Source organism: Schistocerca piceifrons, chromosome 6 (assembly GCF_021461385.2).
Source record: "Schistocerca piceifrons isolate TAMUIC-IGC-003096 chromosome 6, iqSchPice1.1, whole genome shotgun sequence".
Lineage (NCBI taxonomy): Eukaryota > Metazoa > Arthropoda > Insecta > Orthoptera > Acrididae > Schistocerca > Schistocerca piceifrons.
Window position 1 is genome coordinate 329,781,754 of NC_060143.1, and position 22,318 is coordinate 329,804,071.

Sequence of the window (22,318 nt, forward strand, 5' to 3'; positions counted from 1 at the left end):
GCAGTGCAAAGTTGAGTACATTTATATTTCATTTTCTGCCCCGTCGATCTCTTGTATTGGTTAAAATCCATTGGTATTCTCGCGTCTATCTGAATAATATACAGAATTGAAGGGGTCTCGGATGCCCGCTGTGACCGAGTGATTCTAGGGGCTTCAGTCTGGAACCGCGCAACCGCTACGGTCGCAGGTTCGAATCCTGACTCGGACATGGATGAGTGTGATGTCCTTAGGTTAGTTAGGTTTAAGTAGTTCTAAGTTCTAGGGGACTGACTGATGACCTCAGATGTTAAGCCCCATGGTGCTCACAGCCATTTGAACCTTTTTTTTCTCGAAGAGGCCTCATTTTAGGGGCTATTTGTCATATTGTTCTGTTCTAGTAGCAATGGTTTTATGAATATTTTTCGTTAATCAACATGGTTAACCAAACTTTAAAAAAATGTTTGGTGAAATTAATGCATATCCTTACTCGTGGAAGTGGTCCTTGTTTTTACTAATAAAGCTTTTATGAATATTGTTCTATTTAAGGAAAGTTGACTAGCCAAATGTTGCAAGATCTGTGTATTTGACTTAACGTATTTTCTTTGCGGTGGATGTAAATAGAGTTCTGATACGAATCGTGTGGACATTAGTTTCATCTAAGTACTAAAATTTATCTGAGTTAATTCTCATCCAATTTTTCAGGTTTTATGGGCATTGTTCTACTTAAAGAAATTTGTTTATGTCCTTTGTTAAAGTTATGTAGCTTAATAAGGCAGTCGCCCTTGTATTATTGTTATGATTGGAATTTGATAAAAGCTTTATGATTGTAATAAAGAATTATGTAGCAACTACAACGGATTACTCCTGCGATATTTCGGCATGTCCTTGAGATCCACATACCAGTATGAGCTGCAAATGGGACAGTACATTTAAACAAGCGACTTTAATAAACGGCAGATTATTATTACACAGATCCTGTGAAAGAGTATTTTGAAAATTGCGAGTATGGTCGAATGTCACGTGCTACTCTCGTGGACATCTACAGAAAGAGGTAGAAGGATAGTGAAACTACCACTAGGTGACTCTTCACAGAACACTGGTTTCGCAGGCTTGTCTGCTCTATAAAGTATGATAGATGATGGTCTGCCGAAAGAGCACAAAGCTGGTGCTCGCACAAGTGTTCCTGAACACACCGTTCATCATACATTGCAGAATATGGAGCCTTGCAGCAGACCACCACTACGTTTTCGCATGTTTCCCCAAAGATATCGTCAATTACTATTGCAGTGGGCAAGGGATTCGACCGTCTGTCAATGTAAACGTGTCGGCTCTTCGCGTGAATCACATTTGTGCTTCACTAGTTTGATGGTCGTCTCCACAAACTCCGTTATGTAGGTGAACAGCGGCCCAAACGTGCAGCGTGCCACGGTTGCGGACTGGTGGAAGCAATATTATGCCGTTGGAGACCTTCTCCTACGCTACCACGGGGAACCGAGGTAGTAATCCATGACACGCTGATAGCTGTGAACCACCTGCATCCGTTCATGTTTTGTGTCTACCCAGAGGGCGACGTCATCTTTCAGCAGTATAATTGTCCGTGTCTCGGAGCCAGAACTGTGCTACAGTGGTTTGAGGAACGTTATAGTGAACTCACGTTGATGTCTCGGGGACTAGATTTGCCTGATGTAAATCCTTTGAAACCCATCTTGGTCACTATCAGATGCCGTCACTGCGTACGCAAATCAACAGCCCGTCTTCTATACGAACTACATGACCTCTATGTAGACATCTAATGCCACATACCTCCACAAACTTATCAACAAATTGTCGGATCCCTGATTTCGTTCCGAAGACAGACAAACAAGCTAGTAAACAGGTGGTCAAAAATGTTTTGGCTCACCAGTGTACATTTTTTGCATACATGAATTTACAACTTTCTTAGATAATTTTCAGAAGACAAAGTAGCATGAACACCTTATGAAAATGGGAAGAGATTGTAGAAAATTAAAAGCTTTGCTTAGCACAGAACTATCTCTAATTGCATGCGTTTATAGGTTTACTGCCTTGAGAGACCATTACAGCTGGTTAAAGACGCGCACTAACTGGCTATCTATACCTGCTGCCACCAACAGATCCAGTATGGTTCTTGAGTCAACTGTTATCCACCCCTACCTAGAGGACTCAATCCTATATCCGTGCCTGCCGTAATGGCGTGTGAGCATCCAGAGCCCATATTCAATATTTTTGTTCGCACCGCCTATAGTAAGCAACGAAAAGTGATGCTATGAACAGCAGTAATGTTTCGAATTCTTTTCACGTTATTTGCGTTTCATTATGTTAAATGTCTGCTAACCCAATCGCATCAAATACAGAGCCGCAGTCGCATTAAGTTGTTATGGTATTCAAATCGTATAACGAGCTCTGCTAGCAATTGCGCACCTCAGTATATAAATGCACGGAGCTCGATCTCTAGCAAACAGACAGCTCGCAAATTTATTCTAAAACGAAGTATAGGCTAAGTGTTACACCTGGCAACTGATATTATTAAACAACCAATGGTAATGATGAGGAGGGTTTGCGGAAGCTGGTTCATAGTGTTTCCAACAGAGATAATGACACTCCTGAAAGAAAAATGTACTCATTTTCCGATTCACATACCACCACTGACAAGAAACAATGTCACAAAAATGCATGCTGTACTACTCGAGAGGAAAAAGAAGTGAACATTCATGGCATAGCAATAACTGTGCGTTTGAGACCTACCACACAAGAAAAATCATACTAGCTGCTATGTAAAACAATCGAAGTAACTGGTATGTGTTATACCTAATCTTACAGCAACCAGTAGAGAATTTAAATACGATCTCATTGGGGTAATCACTAGTTATTCAAAGTAAAAGTAGACGTCTCAATCTGCTAAGTTCCCTGCTGCAGCAACAAAATCGCAGCCTGAGGCATCTGGTGGCAAACGCAGAAATCAACTGATCCAGAGTTTCGCAAAGGTACTCTATGCTACAAGGAAAAATATAATGCATACCAACCACTGCATGTACTGATAAATATCCGGGCACAGTGCTGGTGATTGTTGCAAAGGGGGACAAGTACTATTAACTTACCAAATTAAACGCATTAAGAGACAGTGACTGTCCGCCGTCCTGATTGGACGTATTTGTTGGTAAGAGCCCCGCCTTTTGCAGAATGTTGATGAAGTAAACGGCTCAGCCATATTAATGTGATCAGCACCAACGTTCGACGTCAAAGTGAAATAAGCACTTACAGACAGCAGGTGGAAGCACTAGCTGCAGAAAGTATACAAAGCGTGTAGGGGAACACGGAAAACGGTGCAGTCGTTGTAATTCGAAAATGGGGTGATTTGTCGGTGATCCAAAAGAGGATATCATTGGCTTACGGGCCATGGAAGGAAGCATTTCTGAAATGGTTACGTTAGTAGACTGTCGGCGTGCCGCCGTGGTTAAAGGATGCCATCGATGGCAAAATAGCACTATCCAAAATCGGCGCCGAGGTATCTATGGCGCACCACGGGCCGTAGTTGACTGGGGTGAACGACAGCTGCGGATACGTGTGTGAGTAAATAAACGAGAACTGTCCGCCCAAATGAACCAAGCAACTGCCAATAGTGTCTCGTCTAAGACCGTTCTGCGAACACTGTTGCGTATGGGCCTCCACAACAAGAGTTTCGTTATGTTCCCACGCTGACTGCTGTTCAACGGCGACAAAGAATGGACGTCCACTGGGTAGCGACAGATGGCCCTTTCAAATGAATCACGTTTTATGCTCCATCGTACGGATGGCCTTTGGATCGCCGGAATAATCCCGGCCAGGGGCGTCAGCGTCAAGATCTGTGTGGCATTTCCTAGGAGATCTAGTCGTCCTGAAGGGCTCAATGGATCAACCCAAGTATGCATCTATTCTTGGGGTCCATGACCATCCCCACAGGCAGTTGGATTCTCCTCGGCACGACTGCTTCTGCCAGCAGGACAGTGAAACGTGTTACACAGTTTGCAGTGTGCGTGCATGGTTCTAAGAACACGAGGACGAGATTATCGTACTCCCCTTGCCGCCAAACTCCCAGGATTTAAACCTAGTCTAGAATCTGTGAGACAGCTTCCATGGGGTTTTCGTGCCATGGATCCTCAGCCGAGAAACATAGCGCGGCTGGGCACTGCACTGGAGTCGTCACGGATCAACGCTGCTGGAGGTACCTTCCAGAACCTTACTAACCCCCTGAATGTCACGCAGAGGTATACGTAGCAAAAGGTGGTTATTCTGGCTTTTGACAGGTGGTTACATTAATGCCGTTGGACAGTGTCTAAACGAATAGCAGCGACTGTTCTGCCCTACGTCTGGTGTGGGTAGCTTTTGAATTTATTAGCAAGCAATTTATGTCAATACTAATAAAGGGAACAGTTATCTCAGATACATCGTGCTCGTTGTGCAGCAGAACCATTCTTTCTGCTTCGTAGGTTAAACTTAGTGACTTCGAATACTGAGTAAATTTATTATTCTCTCTTAGGGAAACGACCAGGCAAAGACAGCAGGAACTGTGAGTGAAGTACAAGACTCCATACGCCCAGCACGATACACCACGAGCGTATTAATTCTGAGAAAATACTTTGTAAGTTGTTTTAAATGATACTCGAGTGCTGTCTGTAAGCAGAGTAGTACTTGAAGATCGTTGTAATTAAAATATGTGGGCAGTAGAATGCATTGGAAGCTAGTTATGACATTGAAAGTTATTAAAATTAAGGAATATTCCCATTAACTGAAGGAAAAGGTCGTTCGAATATTCTTTATGAAAAAAGAGAGATTAAATTTTTTATTTTAGCCCCGGGATCTAGGGGTAACGGCTTTGATTCATAATAGGAACATCTTCGGTCCCGGGTTCGAATCCAGCCGCTGCTTAAATTTTGATAAATAATCAGCATTGGCGGCCGAAGACTTGCGGCATAAGATGTCAGCCTCATTCTGGCAACGGCCTTGTCAAAGAGGGCAGAGGAGCGGACAGAGGTTCAGGGCACTCTCTTGTCCTAGGGGTAGGAAACTGCCCCTAAAGGCGGAAGAATCAGCAATGATCAACGGCATGAGGCTGCACAAGGCAATGGAAACCACTGCATTAAAGACACGTAACGTGTATCTACAGGAAATGTGGCCTGTAATTGAAGAAGTGTCATGTTGATCTCTCCATCGACAAAAGATTCCGAAATAGTCCCACATTCGGATTTCCGGGAGGGGACTGCCAAGGGGGAGGTTACCAAGAGAAAAAGATTGAATCATCAACGGAAGGATAACGTTCAACGAGTGGGGGCGTTAAATGTCAGAAACTTGAACGTGATAGGGAAACTAGAAAATATGAAAAGGGAAATGCAAAGGCTCAATCTAGATATAGTAGAGGTTAGTGAAGTGAAGTGGAAAGAAGACAAGGATTTCTGGTCAGATGAATATCGGGTAATATCAACAGCAGCAGAAAATGGTGTGACAGGAGTACGATTCGTTATGAATAGGAAGGTAGGGCAGGGAGTGTGTTACTGTGAACAGTTCAGTTATAGGGTTGTTCTTATCAGAATCGACAGTAAGCCAACACCGACAACGATAGTTCATGTATACATGCCGAAATCGCAAGCTGTGGATGAAGAGACAGAGAAAGTGTATGAGGATATTGAAAGGGTAATACAGTATGTAAAGGGGGATGAAAATCTAATAGTCATGGGGGACTGTAATGAAGTTGTAGGGGGAAGAGTACAAGAAAAGGTTACAGGAGAATATGGGCTTGGACAAGAAATGAAAGAGGAGAAAGACTGATTGAGTTCTGTAACAAGTTTCAGCTAATAATAGCGAATATCGTGTACAAGAATCACAAGAGGAGGGGATGTAATTGAAAAAGGCCAGGTGATACGAGAAGTTGACTGGGGTGAACGACAGCTGCGGAGACGTGTGTGAGTAAATAAACGAGCAACTGTCCGCCCAGATGAACCGAGCAACTGCCAATAGTGTCTCGTCTAAGGTCAAATAAGGCAGAAGGGATAGATAACATTCCATCAGAATTTCTAAAATTATTGGGGGAAGTGACAACAAAACGACTATTCACGTTGGTGTTTAGAATGTATGAGTCTGGGGACATACCATCTGACTTTCGGAAAAGCATCATCCACGCAATTCCGAAGACGGCAAGAGCTGACAAGTGCGAGAATTATCGCACAATCAGCTTAACAGCTCATGCATCGAAGCTGCTTACAAGAATAATATACAGAAGAACGTAAAAGAAAATTGAGGATGCGTTAGATGACGGTCAGTTTGGCTTTAGGACGTTGCGGTTAATAATAGAAGCGAGACTAAAGTAAAATCAAGACACGTTCATAGGATTTGTCGATCTGGAAAAATCGTTCGGAAATGTAAAATGGTGCAAGATATTCGAAATTCTGAAAAAAGTAGGGGGTAAGCTGTAGGGAGAAACGGGTCATATACAATATGTACAACAGCCAAAGGGAGAGTGGACGAACAAGAACGAAGTGCTCGTATTAAAAACAGTGTAAGACAAGGATGTTGACTTTCACCACTGCTGTTCAATCTGTACATCGAGGAAGCAATGGTGGAAATAAAAGAAAGGTTCAGGAATGGAATTAAAATTCAAGGTGAAAGGATATCAATGATACGATTCGTTGATGACATTGCTATCCTTTGTGAAAATAAAGAAGAATTACATGATCTGCTGAACGGAATGAACAGTCTAATGAGTACACAGTATGGACTGAGACTAAATGGAAGAAAGACGAAGGTAATGAGAAGTAGTAGAAATGAGAACAGGGAGAAACTTAACATCAGGATTGACGGTCACGAAGTAGATGAAGTTAAGGAATTCTGCTACCTAGGCAGTAAAATAACCAATGACGGACGGAGCAAGGAGGACATCAAAAGCAAACTAGCTATGGCAAAAAGGCATTCCAGGAGGCCAAGAGAAGTCTACTAATATCAAATATCAGCCTTAATTTGAGGAAGAAATTTCTGAGAATGTCCGCCTGGAATACAGCAATGTATGGTAGTGAAACATGGACTGTGGGAAAACCAGGACAGAAGATAATTGAAGTATTTGAGATGTGGTGCTACAGACGAATGTTTAAAATTAGGTGGACTGATAAGGTAAGGAATGAGGAGGTTCTAAACAGAATCGGAGAGGAAAGGAATATGTGGAAAACACTGATAATGGGAAGGGACAGGATGATAGGACATTTGTTAAGACATGAGGGAATGACTTCTATGGTACTAGAGGGAGCTGTAGAGGACAAAAATTGTAGAGGTAGACAGAGATTGGAATAATCGTACATCCAGCAAATAATTGACGAGTGCTACTCTGAGATGAAGAGGTTAACAAAGGAGAGGAATTCGTGGCGGGCCTCATCAAACCAGTCAGACGACTGATGACCAAAAAAAAAATCATGTTTGTTCGTCATAAATACTGAGATAGTATCAGTGTGCAGTTGATTCCATTGCAAAGTAACAATGGTCTCCACAATAATAAGTTTTCTGTCAACACCCTAAATTATTCTCAGATTCATTATTTCGCAGTAACCATCTTTTTATGAGATAGATGGGTTACATTTAAGATCATTGGACTTAAATTCACAAATAATTTCACACAAGACGAATAGCTGCCAGCAGCATCGCTGTTTTGTTAACACTGAAAAACAGAAAAGAAACGAGTGGCGATATTGGTACCGTCAACAATAATTTACTCTCTTTGTAATTCCAAGAAACGATCTAGGTATTATTAATGTAATTTTATTAATTCTGCTACACCAAGAAATATCAGTGATAAACCAGCTTCTATTCTCACCTTACTGACCCCAGTAGCTGTGCGGTGGCTATCGACTCGGAGGTAAGATGGCGGCAGAGGGAGGACTGGTAGTGGCTTAAAGTTCCTGCTAATAAGTCTTTGCCGGTATGTCTTGACTTAAATTCCAAACTTCTTCGGTTGTCTCATGAGGGCACATGACATCATCGATAGTGATCCATCCGTAGGTTGAGACATTAAGCTTGGCGGCTCTCTTGGTGCTATTTGGATGGAGTAAGCTATGTGCCGGTACTGAGTTTAACCCTCTCCCTTCCCTTCATCCGTAATGACACAAACCCAGCACTACGCTACAGAAGCACATATCACAGCCATTCACACGACACAGATACATACTTGTTGACACCTCATACAAAGCCGTGGAAAGACAACGGCACACCTTCCCCCCCCCCCCCCCCCCCCTCACGAAACTGCCAAGAAAGACATGTAGGACTTCTGATTTGCTCCCCTACACCCATAACCTGAGTACGTAACTGCTTTGATTCTCATCTTACGAGGAGAACATGACAAGTGCCATAACCCGATATCCCAGAAACTTCCTTCAGTGGAAGAGGGGTCAAAATAAGCGACCACATGTCTCGGCTCATCTGTAGATCCTCTACCATTTCTGAAGAAACGACTGTCAAAGCTTTCGAGGTATTTTCCAGGTAATTATACCTATCACCTCGGGGTATCCTTAGATGAAATGGTGGCCCAGTGGTTCGCATCGCGGCTTCTTGTTTTTGCGCCCCGTGTTCGAAACCCGATTGTTATTACTTTTGTTCTTCGTTTATATACCTATGTCTGTAGGCGATTATTACACGAAAGTTTTCCAGTGTATATTGATATAACGTTGTCCTTATTTGTCGCTCATTGTAAGTCGGATGAATGATTTTCTTCAAAACGTTAGAAAGTTATTTAAAATTGTTTTCGGTGAAATTCTTGTAGTGTATCTTGACTCACAATCAATTGCAAGCACCAGATTTCGGAAAAGTGGTCCCTTACGTATAGTTTGCCACGAAATTATTGCCAATGCATGAAACCTTCACCAACGATAATGACCTTTCTTCCCCCAGTGAAATTCATACGAACAAATGTCACTCTGCAAACCTGCCGTTGTGCGATGCTATTAGTGTTCAGAATATTTGTGTTTCGAATATTTCTACGAATATATGAATAAAATACAGGAATTAATATAACAACTGATATGAGAATGAAATATCAGAATATGAGAATTTAAAAAGATTGTAGCCCCGCAACATATTGTACACACACATATATTATATAAGAAATATAAGACACACATAGTGAAATCAAGTTGTAATTTTAGAATTAATATAACGCCTTTGTATCCGCTAATCTGATAAGAAATATTCGCATAATAACCTCCTACGGATGCGGGTGAATAAATGAAAACAATAAAAATAAAACAAAATAAAAACAATAATCGGATTTCGAATACGAGGCGCAAAATTGAGAAGCCGCCACCTTAACAACTTTTATTTTCCCTTAAGAGTTTTTTTTTATTATTAACAAAGCAATCTTCCTGGCGCCCAGGGGGAGGGGTGGGGGCAATATGGGAAAGAGATTGCGGGCAACTGCACAACGGCGTTCATTAAGGAAGTGCCAAAAATCAAGGATATTTTCCTGGCAACCATTGAGCCACCGCCGGCCGGTGTGGCCGAGCGGTTCTAGGCGCTTCAGCCTGGAACCGCGGGATCGCTATGGTCGCAGGTTCGAATCCTGCCTCGGGCGTGGATGTGTGTGATGTCCTTAGGTTAGTTAGGTTTAAGTAGTCCTAAGTTCTAGGGGACTGATGACTTCAGATGTTAAGTCCCTTAGTGCTCAGAGTCATTTTAACCATTGCGCCACCACTGCGTCTGACTTTAACACATGGAAAAAGACATATAAAGTAGCTCGAAAACATCTCGAAAACTTTGACTTTCGTTTTCTCAATGAGGCTTATTTTGTATACCACATTCAGGAAGTTGTAACTCTACACCCAATGTAAATGGACGCGGGTATATGTAGGTTTTTCCAGCATGAATCTTTGCACTAACATTACATGAAATATTTAAAATATATTCTGAAACACAATGCGTTCCATAACCAAGGATCTTGAAAGCTCATGATAACACAAATTCTGAGAAAATTTCCACATAAATAACTTCAGTGTTATGCGCCCTTTACTGATTTGTAAGCTACAGATCGGGCGCCGAAGGTCGCCTCCAGATGCCCATGTTATCTGTAATGTTCTATCCACGACGCTGCCTCCTGCAAAAAGGGAAGGTTCTGCATTCCAGTTTGATGAGCTACACTTGAAACCTCAGTGAATCCGGCGCGGAGTGAACGGTACACGGCCGCGCAGTGAGTTTCCAGGTAATAAGCACTTGTTCACCAGCCCAGAGCGAATTCATACGGCTTACCGTAAATTCACAAGGGCTACGAGCCAGCGAACTCTTCTCATTTATTACGAAAGAGGATTTTTTGCCTCTTAACACATCGCTGGGTACGCTGCAAGCTAGCTTTCAATGGCATCTACTGCATCGTTCTTGTAGGAAGCAGAGCTCTATGAACATACATTCTACTTCCGTATTTCGAACCAGCTGCAACATGAATTCTACAGCAAAAGAGCTTCAGCAGCATCTTAACAAAACACACAAAAACTTGACATCTGCAAAAGTAAAAAGCAACTCGGAAAAAAAATTGTGGTTACTATTGTCATTTCAATTGGGGATTAGTAGAGAACCTGTGAAACTTTGGTGTCTACCGGCATATAAGTTATTCAAACAACTTATGGGAAAACAGTCGGAGGAAGTTAACGAGCACCGAAATTTCAACACGTAAACCTTCTTCCCCCCCCCCCCCCCCCCCGCGCCTTATTAGTTCCAAGTCCAAAATGCAAAGAAAAAGCGCAATACAAGGAAATTTAAACACTAGATAGGCGGAGATAGACTGACCAACAGCCGGCCGGGGTGGCCGAGCGGTTCTAGGCGCTACAGTCTGGAACCGCGCGACCGCTACGGTCGCAGGTTCGAATCCTGCCTCGGGCATGGATGTGTGTGATGTCCTTAGGTTAGTTAGGTTTAATTAGTTCTAAGTTCTAGGGGACTGATGACCTTAGACGTTAAGTCCCATAGTGCTCAGAACCACTGACCAACAACCATAATACTGCATAGGCAGGAAGACAACACACACACACACACACACACACACACACACACATACACACACACACACACATGTACACCATAAAGAACTAGCGCCGAACACAATCAAAGGTTACTAGCATCAGAAGTTATTGCTACATGCTTACCTGCTAGTAACTAGTATTCACTAATACTAATTACCAACAGGTGAGCATGTAGAAATAACTTTCTACCTCTGTAGCCACACATCATTCTCTCTGTTTCTCCTCGGCATGCAGGCACCTACGAGCAGGATAATGCAATGTGTCACACAGCTCGAAATGTACGTGCGGGGTTCGAAGCGCCACCAAACTCCCTGGATTAAAACCCAATCGGGAATCTGTGGGATCACCTCTATTGGTTTGTTCATGCCATCCATCCTCAACCGCGAAACCTGGTGCAGTTGGCCACAGCACCGGAGTTGGCGTAACTCCAGCAAACCTGTCGATACCTCCCACAATTTCATTTACTCTCTTCCCGCTCGCTTCTCAGAAGTCCGCATTGTGCTATTCAGGCTTCCGACAGGTGGTCGCATTAAGGTGACTAGTCAGTGTGTTATTCAGTATTGTAGTCAGAGACTACTGACCTTATTATTGCTCGAATTGGCATAATCTGTTAATATACGCGCTAGAAGACCTGCTAGCAGTAGCTTAGAAGCTCTTCTTGTGAGTGGGCTTTAGCTGTTGAACTTAAGCTCTCCTACAGCACAATTGCTGCACATTACAGATCTCCCACAACCGCTTTCGTCCCAACCCCTACAATGGCGTCTGTACAGGCAGTTTTTTTTCCACAATCTGCGTTTATTGCAACGACCAGACTGACACCAGTTTAAAATTCTGTCCGACTAAGTGCTTTACACCAGCTCCCTGAGTAACGTGTTCACTGGAGTAAATCCACAATGGCATTTGCACAGCTTGCACATAAAGTGGCAAGCGGATTTATTTCAAAATGCAGAAGTAGTTTGCATTGGCTAAATTAAATACAGAATAGTAAATAAAGATAGCTTTCTTAACGTAAACGCAATGGCTTCTACGTTTATGCAACTGTATTACTGTCTGGTTGGCTGCACATGTTTGCAGCTTATATTTTAAAAGTAATGAATTAAGAAGAAAAACAGTTTGTGTTGATCTTAATCGCTCCCTCTCCCTTTTTAACCAAATGTTTTAAAACTGAGGAATAATCCTCTCCATTTAAGTCAAAGGTGCAATATCTGGGTCTTATTTTCAATGATAGGCTAGCGTCGTATAGTGTCCCTTTTGAAATATTCAAGCCGATATATTTGAAGTAAATAATAAAAGGACTCTGAATAATATTGTATGGCCATAAATGACAAATTAATTATGAAAATAAATTAAATTACCTTCAAAGAAAGACTATATCGATTGCAACGTAACACAAAGATATTATCTATATTAGATGAGATCGTAGTGCATAACGTTCTCGAAACTAACATTATTATCTTTGTCATTATACAGGGTGTTACAAAAAGGTACGGCCAAACTTTCACGAAACATTCCTCACACACAAAGAAAGAAAATGTGTTATGTGGACATGTGTCCGGAAACGCTTACTTTCCATGTTAGAGCTCATTTTATTACTTCTCTTCAAATCACATTAATCATAGAATGGAAACACACAGTAACAGAACGTACCAGCGTGACTTCAAACACTTTGTTACAGGAATTGTTCAAAATGTCCTCCGTTAGCGAGGATACATGCATCCACCCTCCGTCGCATGGAATCCCTGATGCGCTGATGCAGCCCTGGAGAATGGCGTATTGTATCACAGCCGTCCACAGTACGAGCACGAAGAGTCTCTACATTTGGTACCGGGGTTGCGTAGACAAGAGCTTTCAAATGCCCCCATAAATGAAAGTCAAGAGGGTTGAGGTCAGGAAAGCGTGGAGGCGTACGAACACTTCGACTGAAATGTGCAGGAGCTCCATCGTGCATGAACCACATGTTGTGTCGTACTTGTAAAGGCACATGTTCTAGCAGCACAGGTAGAGTATTCCGTATGAAATCATGATAACGTGCTCCATTGAGCGTAGGTGGAAGAACATACTGACGAAAATGAGCTCTAATATGGAAATTAAGCGTTTACGGACACATGTCCACATAACATCTTTTCTTTATTTGTGTGTGAGGAATGTTTCCTGAAAGTTTGGCCGTACCTTTTTGTAACACCCTGTATATAAGAGAAAAAAGATATATAAAATCACTTCGAGTCAGATCATTTCTTCTGCTGTATGTAAGGTACGCTTGCTATTGTCAAGCGGTAGCTTTTGTTCTATTTGTCCTCGTACGTTGCGAATAATTCAAGTGTGTATTCTGTGCTTAGTGGAAATATATTTACAAAAATTGAGTGCATTGTGTTACTTAAAGAACCCATGCAAACAATTCTTCCTGAATTAATAACTGCAAGAAGTTATTTAGCATTTTTTCAATCTCTGCGAAGCGAGCAGTGCTGATCTTTGACTGGCAACAACTGGCCGCCATTAAGCAGCGTATTTAAATTTATTTTTTTATGTAACATATCACCACAACCGGAGAAGAAAGAATCATTTCAAGCTATTCAATTAACTAAAGTGCAAAGCTTCACTACTTTTATTTCGTCAAAAAATGCATACTTTCAAGGATAAGATTTATTCTAAGTCAGTGAACTTAGCCTGCATTACATTTCGCCGAAAGCATTTGAAATAATTTGTAAGGAGCCTGGCGTTCATTTGAAACATAATATTTATCTTTGGCCACATACACACACACACACACACACACACACGACACACACACACACAACACAAATATGTGTTTCACTTAATAATAATAATAAATAACCACAGAAAGGAAGGGATAATATAGTGGCTGCCAAACCTCAAAAGAACTGAAATTGAAACGCGTCAAGCCTCTGACCATCCTTATATGCGTCAGTTAAATGTCTTGGGGAGCCGATAGGTCATGTCTTCTCCAACCTTATAAAGCTTTCATGTGACGCCAGCTTGAATGCTGATGCCAGATTTGTGGATCAGCAAGGCTTAGCACCGAAAAATGCTGGACGCGGCTCACCACGTGGATATTAGCCTGTCAGTAGGGGCTTATCGCACGAATCCAGGTGCCAGCCCGTGTGCAGAGGCTGGTTAGCCTCCACTGTGTATCCGAAGTCTTTTCCTTTTGGTTCGCCAAGCATACAGTGCTCTGTACGTTCCAAAATTGCCAGCATCCGTCACCGCTGTCCAGCCGCCACTGGAACAACTGTTCCATAACCGTCCGCGTGCAACGAGGCCTTCGTGGGAGGGACAGTCTTATTGCAAGTTGGAGACATTAAGGCCCAAAGTCAGCGATGGAGTAGGGGATACTTCTCATTACGTTACTTTTCGAATTGACTGAATACAGGAAGAATTCTACTCCAGGCAATATCTTTCAAATTAAATTTAACGAGATTTTAAACCATCGCCCAGATTTCAATAGTATTACGCGGATGGGCCTGAGAAGAACGATTCTATCGGCTGCTCCGTCGTGTTCTCCGACATTATCCTTAGAACAGGCTTCTAGAGTCGTTTTTTGTTTGTCATGCCGAACTGTTTGCTATCCTGGGGGCACTAGAGCAGATGAGACAGCGTCTTGACAAGATTTCCTTAACTGCTCAGATTCCCAAAGTTCCCTTTTTGCTGTTGGTCAGATGCACCCAGCATATCGGATGGTGCAGGAAGTACATGGCACTTTCCCTCTCTTGCAAAGACAGGAAAAGGAAATTATTTCCTGCTATGTATCAGGGCACACAGGATTCCGGGCAAACGAACAAGCTGATGAGCCGCCAAGGAGATTCGCTCTCTTCCACCTCCTGCCTGCTGTTCAGTCACCCTGCGAGCTGCCATCACATATGTGTCCCAGGGGTCCATGTTTTGGTGGGAGGCTCTGTGCCTGGAAGTGCAGAGTAAAAGCTCCATTCAGTGAAACCTTCAGAGCGACTGTGGCTTACGTCCTTCCGACCACTACGAGCTGAAGTAGTAGGCCTTGCAAGCCTTGAAGTGGGACACATGGCTTTCTCTTATGTCGCGAGGAGCCACCAAGTGTCACAGATGTACAGGTGTGTACACAGGTATAGATGAGACATCTTTTAACTGAGTGTGTTTTATATGATAACCTGAGTTCAGATCTAAGTCTCCCATTGGACCTGGCCTCTATTTTAAATCATAATTAGGCGACTACGGTTCGTCTTTTTAAGATTTTGTGTCATGTCATAACTTCTCCCCAAAATACTGAGTGTGATATTTTACTGTGTCGCAGACCACTTTGAAATCAATTTTTATCATCTTCCACTGTTTTATTTCAAGCAATGGCGCTGATAACCTCGCCATTTAGTGCTCTAAACCACTACTTATTATCATTAAGAACAAATTAAAATAAATTATTGCTTTCTTGTAACGTAAAGGGTCAGAAAGAATGTTCGTTCGTATTTTAGTGTGACAATCTTCGATCACACTGTATTCTTTGACTTCTGAGCGACATAAGGTAAATACTGTCATACAGCAAATTTAATGAGTTTTTACTCATTATGATATGCGAAATAATTACATAGTGTTACCTTTTTGCGTTTCATGTTGAACGAGAGAAGATCAGAGCACTACTGTTCCACATTCTTCGTTAGAAGAAGACCGTCGCAGCGCCTCTAAGAGCCACAAATTTATTCGACGGCCAGCGACCGTTATAGGGCATTGCCATTATGTTCACGTTTCCTGCAACCTTAATAACTGTCTACATTTACATCTACGTCTACATCACTACTCTGCAATTGACGTCCAAGTGCTTGGCATAGGGATCTCAAAACCACTTTCAGACAATTTTTCTATAGTTTCGCTCCCGGACAGAAAGTGGGAAAAATGAACACCTAAAGCTTTCCATACGAATTCTCATTTTTCTTATTTCATTACAATGGTCACTCCTTTCTATGTAGGTGGGCGTCTACAAAATACGAGTATTTCCGCTTTCGGAGGAGAATGTTAGTGATTTATATTTTCTGAAAAGATCTCGCAGCAATGAAAATCGCCTTTGTTTTAATTATTGCTACCCCAGTACACTTATCACATCCGTGACACTCCTACCCCTATTTCGCAATAATAAAAAACGAGCTACCGTTCTTTGTACTTGTTCGACGAAGCATAAACTCTAAAACAACACAAGGCCGTCCTGAAGTTGTAGATTGGTTGGAATATCGCAGCGCTGCACTAGGCGTGATCGTGGTAAAAACGGTGTGTGCCTGCCTGTCCGTTTAACTGACTTACCCATGCAGTAATGGCAGGACCACCCCTTTAACATGGATTCCCTACCACGTTACAACTTCGCTTTTCCTACAATTACAAATCAGTGCCAGAAGAGAAAGCAGCGGCAAGTAATATAAAAAATCTAGTGACCGACTGGAGGATGAACCACAGGCCTTTGTCACTTCAAATTTGTCGACAACAGGCACTAAGTCTCGCCCACTAAAATGGCCACCACAAAGGCCAGCAACAGGCCGAAAATATGAGCGATCTATGTTCGTGTCTTAAGAAGAATTTCTGTGGTTCAGCTTGATATTTAAAGAAAAACTTTGTGATTGACGCACAAGTCAGCTTCCTACAAAAATATTACTAGTCTTTTCTCATGTCTTGTGTAAAATATACTTTAGGAAGCTCTTCCTTTCATCCACTAAAAGAACTTATTTAAGAGGGAATAGCGTCAAATTTAAATTTTCTTTGTTTCGTATACTTGCTGTAGTGTCCGTTCTTGTCTCACAACTGAATATTAGCGTCAAAGCAGAGTTTGCTCTTGAAGAAGCTTCGTATTATCTGGAGTCCCGATAATCGCGGCATAGCCCGAAATTTAGCGTGACACACACAAAAAATTCTATTCAAGTTTTCTTGATAGTGCAAAAATCGTTTAAAAAAGACAGTTACTAGTTTCATCAGTGTCTATTATCGCCATAGAAGTGTAATTAAACGTTTCTAAATCGTATTTAACTGACACATTTCGTATTGTTTAGAAGTTACATAGACGCGATATGGGCCTAAATTTTCCGAGTTATAACTGTTTAAAAAGCTGATCAAACACGCTTGATGACGTAAATTCTCTAAAAGCAAAGTAATTACTAATTCATTCTTCTGTTACTGTATCTCTAAATCAGTACAAAAACGACAATAACCGCACATAAGACCTTTGTGTCGGTTTTCGATTACACATAGCCAATCTCGCGTCCTTGACAAATTTAAAATTAATTATTCCTTAGAAACTGACCATGAGTGAGAAATGTGTGATTCGTTTGCCAATCCTATAGAATATGCAGTGGGGAGAATATTGGGAGAACAGATGAGGCTCTCTCCAGGAACTACAGCATATGCAGCAGGAACATTTTGATTGGGGAACAGGAAAGAAAAATCTGTGCCCTTCAGGCACAGTTCGAGGAAGCAAGGAAGGAACTGATAAGGATCAGAGGAGATATGGGGGAGGAGGGTAGTTGGGAACTGGCAGCTGGTAAGAGGATAGGAAGAAAGAGAACGCGATCTGACAATTTTATCATCAACACCAAAAACAGGTATCTACCACTGCCAGAGTTAAGTGGAGAAGAACTTCAAGTAGAACGAGGAGCAGGAAATGTGCAGCACACATCAACCGAGGCCTAGAAGCCTAGGAATGTACAAAGTGTTAGGAAGAAGACTGTGGTGCTGCTAGGTAGTAGCCATGGGCGAGGTGTAGGTCCTCAGTTACAGGTAAGTTTGGGAGCAGCGTACCAGGCCACCAGTATCTTCAAGCCAAATGCAGGGTTCAGTCATGTGATAGGGCCTCTGTGTAAGGACTTTGCAAAAGAGGAGCATGTCATGATAGTGGGTGGGGCGGGAAACAGTTTGGATAGGGATGGGGCATATGACATAGGTAGTGACCTGGACAAATAGCTTCCCTGACTCGTGGCACCAACGTACACTTTGTTGGGCTGTTCCGGCGTCATGGTCGACCACACCTTGATGAAGCTGTGAGGCAAATCATGTGGGGTTTCTCTGAGGACAGCCAACTTTGCTCAAGCTTCTCTGGCGCCCGGAGGCACTATCAACAGATGAGTTTTCATTAGGCATGGCCTATACCTAAACAGAACTGGGAAGCGAATGTTGGTACAGCTGATTCATGAAAGTATAGGGGGTGGATCTCGAGCCACACATGGTAAAATACCTGTTGTCATGGATAGGAAAAGTATGTCTTTTTTTAGGATAAATCCAGACAAGTGCCCCTGCCTAAAGAGTACCTCCAGCAGTTTAAAAAATACTGCAACAATCACTCACAAGATAGATTTTAACTCTTCAAGTATCACACATACCAAATGTCACAAATAAAAACAAACCATTGGAAAGAGTAAAATGGGGAATTTCACAGATTTAACAATCGTCCATCAAAACATGCAATCAATAAAAAATAAAATACAACTATTCGAAGTTGAGCTCCAGTATTTGAGCTGAACAGTAGTTTGTGTTACTGGGCACTGGTGTAGAAACACAGAAATCCAACATGTAGTATTATCATTGTATGAAAGGGCAAACTCTTACTGCAGAAATGCTTCAAGAGGAGGAGGATCATGTATTTATATCAGAAAAGGAACACAGCTCAAATCAAAACATGATCTCAGTGCAGTAAGTGAAGACAAATACACTGAAATATCAGCCACTGAATTAACAGGGCTTGATATAACCAAGCAATTAATCATTTTGTGTGTGCATAAATCTCCCAGTGATACTGTGGACACTTTTTTTCAAAAAATTAACAGAAGTTCTAGTTAAAGTCTCAAGTACAAAGGTCAACATAATTCTGTGTGGGGACATTAAAATCAACACTAATATCATAAATGAATCCAGCAGCACCCTCATAAATATCCTACAAAGTTTTGGCACGTCCCTATTGATCAATAGTGCAATATGAGTTACTAGAATGACTGCATCAGTGCCGGCCGAGGTGGACGAGCGGTTCTAGGCGCTACAGTCTGCAACCGCGCGACCGCTACCGTCGCAGGTTCGAATCCTGCCTCGGGCATGGATGTGTGTGATGTTCTTGGGTTAGTTAGGTTTAAGTAGTTCTAAGTTCTAGGGGACTGATGACCTCAGAAGTTAAGTCCCATGTGCTCAGAGCCATTTGAACCATTTTGACTGCATCAGTAATTGACCATGTGGCCACAAATACGGACAGGGAAAAATGTGGTGTAGCTGTAAAAGATATCGGATTATCAGACCATCTCTGTTAAATAACAACAGTAAAATCAGGCATCAAATCATTCCCTAAACTGCGTTCCCTAAACTACGTTCCCTAAACGACATCCAGCAGAAATCAAAATAGAAGATTTTTCAAAAGAACTTGCAAAACAAAGCTGGGATGAAGTGTATGAGGAAACCAATGTGAATATGAAATTCTCTAAATTCTCCACATTTTTTTTAATTGAGCTTTGAAAAGGCCTTTCCAAAAGTATGCATGTCTGCATCAACATATCACAAAAACAGATGGGTAACATCAGCTATTAAGAAGTCCTCCCAAACACTTAAATACCTCAGTTCCATGAAAAAGAGTCGCAATAATCCAGAATTCTTAAATTTCTCTCACAGATACAAAAATATCTGTAGGAAGGTGCCGATTGCTCCAAAATAGTCATTTAATGACAAAATAATATATAATGCAGAGAATAAAAGCAAATCAATCTGGGATGTTATAAAAAAGAAACGGGGAGAGGCAAACAAATGCAGAATAACATACTGCTCAGGGAGGGGGATAAGGTAATACATGATCCACAACACTTAGCAAACTATGTAAAGAGCATTTTTCAAGTATTGCAGGGAAGTTACAGTACATAATGTTGCACTAAATACAATGATGTTACTTCCAACCACAGAGAATGAAGTCAATAAAACCGTTCAAAAACTAAAAAATAAAAAGTCAGTAGGCTTAGATGAAGTACCAGTGTGTCTACTGAAACAATGCATAGGGATTATACAGGGTCCCTTAACAAATATAATAAATGAATCCTTCACATCAGGGACATTTCCAGAGCATTTAAAACGGGCAAGAGTCGTACCTTTGCTTAAGAAAGGTAATGCAGAAGGCATAGAAAATTACTGGCCCCTTTCCCCGCTGTCACCATTCTCAAAAGTAATAGAAGCAATTGTGAAAGAGAGTTTAATGAATTACCTGAATAAATACATTCTTTTAAGTGAATCACAGTTTGGTTTCCGAAGCGGCAAAAACATGGAATCAGCCTTACTATTTTTTTAAAAATATTAATCTCTGTTAGTAGCGGGAATCGAACCCGGATCCCGGGCGTTATTGTTTGTTGCGTTGACCACTTTTTTTTATCATCTGATTGCCTTGGTACTATCATGACACTTCAGTAGACCATAGTCAAATCACCATGTTATATAAGCTGCAAATGGGAGAAAAAATTAATTATAACGGAATAATAATAAACCGAGAACGTAGCCGACAAACCACCACCAAGCTCACATGACATGTATCAACAATTATTTTTATATGGTTTTTGGTAATTTTTAATGTTTTTATTTTCTATTTTTTATTTATTTTTATAGTTTGTAATAGAATCTAAAAGTGGAAGGAATTCGAAACCATATTACATTCGAGATAGCAAACCAAGAAAAATTCCAATTTGATTGCAAGGATTGTAGACGCTCATGTTTATCTACATTTCATCTATACACTTTTTACAATAGAAATGGAGCGATGCTGAGTCAATACACAAAACAAAACAAACAGGGAAACCAGGAGAGGACAAGCCGAAGCAAATCAGATGGGAACTTGCATAACAAAAAAAAACAATTATCAGAAAAATTGAATTAACCAACACCTTGCCTACGGAAAATATGATTCAACATGTTGAAGAAGAGGTCTAGATATCGAGACATTCGCAAGCATGTCCAGTAGATGGTGATCATGTACTGCATGAAGTTCATGTGATCTACGCCCTCGCCTTCTACAACATAATGAACGAAGTGTTCCAGCAATCACGTAACGGTATGGGTTTTCGACCGTGGAAAGAAAGAAGAATCTGGGAGCAATGTGATGTCCGTAGTGTGTGCACCCTCAGGAGATCGAATAAGGAAGACCAATTGTGTCCTGATCCAAAACCAGTTTTCCATATGATCTCCACAATTAAAGTGATGTCGTATCGTATCTGAAGACGTACAACGACTACATAAGTCCGTGTCGCTAAGCCCAATACTGAAAAGTCGCTCGTTCGTTGGAATCAAGTTATTTACTACCTTATACCACGAGGACGGCTACGGTCGCAGGTAGCCAGGGGCATGGATGTGTGTGATGTCCTCAGGTTAGTTAGCTTTACGTAGTTTTACGTTCTAGGGGACTGATGACCTCAGATGTTAAGTCCCATAGTGTTCAGAGCCATTTGAACCATTTTTTGAACCAGAGGACGCTACGCGCGTCGGCAAAATCTGAAGACTGATATTGAGCCAAACTGTCGTCCAGGTTGAATGCGGCGATTCTCTTCCAACGAGTTTCGGGTAAGGGTCTGCTTCCCATCGAGTCTTCAGGAACTTCATGGTGTGGACAGGTCTCCATAAGATGTCAGCTCATAAATAGCTTACCGCAAGGTAGAAGACACCAATGTTGTTTTAACTTATAAGTTATTGGACCAACATCAATAAGGGGTTCAAGACAAGCAGGACGGACACAGAGAAATAAATGAGACGTGAATGTGTGAGTTTCTTGAGTCAGCGTCAAAACAGTACGTCGCACATTCTGCGTCTTCCTTCATATATCAGTCAGCCCCCTCCCCCCCCCCCCCCCCCCCACTCCCCCAAAGGAACGAGGCATCGTGATCAGTCCACACCGAAGCGAAATGTATCTCTTCCTAAGAAACGACCAGACAATTGTTGTAGTTCCTTCGCCATCACCGAGGGAAGCGGATAATCTTGGGCCACGTATTGAGCTTTGCATAAGACATATGTATCCAGTATTCGGACTTTCTGGAGCAGAGTATGACAACGCCTTTCATGGTCTAGTATCGCTCCCTGAATTTTATGTGTAACAAACTTCCAGTTGACTGTTCCCATTTTGAGTTGTCAATGATCAATGATCATACCGAGACACGTATACCGATGCACCTCAGTAGCCCATGGAACAACTTCGTCAGCAAAACCTCGCAATGGAAGAAGCTTGCATTTACCTTCATTAATTTTTGCACCTGAACTCCGACAAAAGTCATCAATTACAGCCTTCAGTCGAGGTATCTCAGCAGGATTGCTAAGTAGAACCATTACGTCACCCGCGTTGC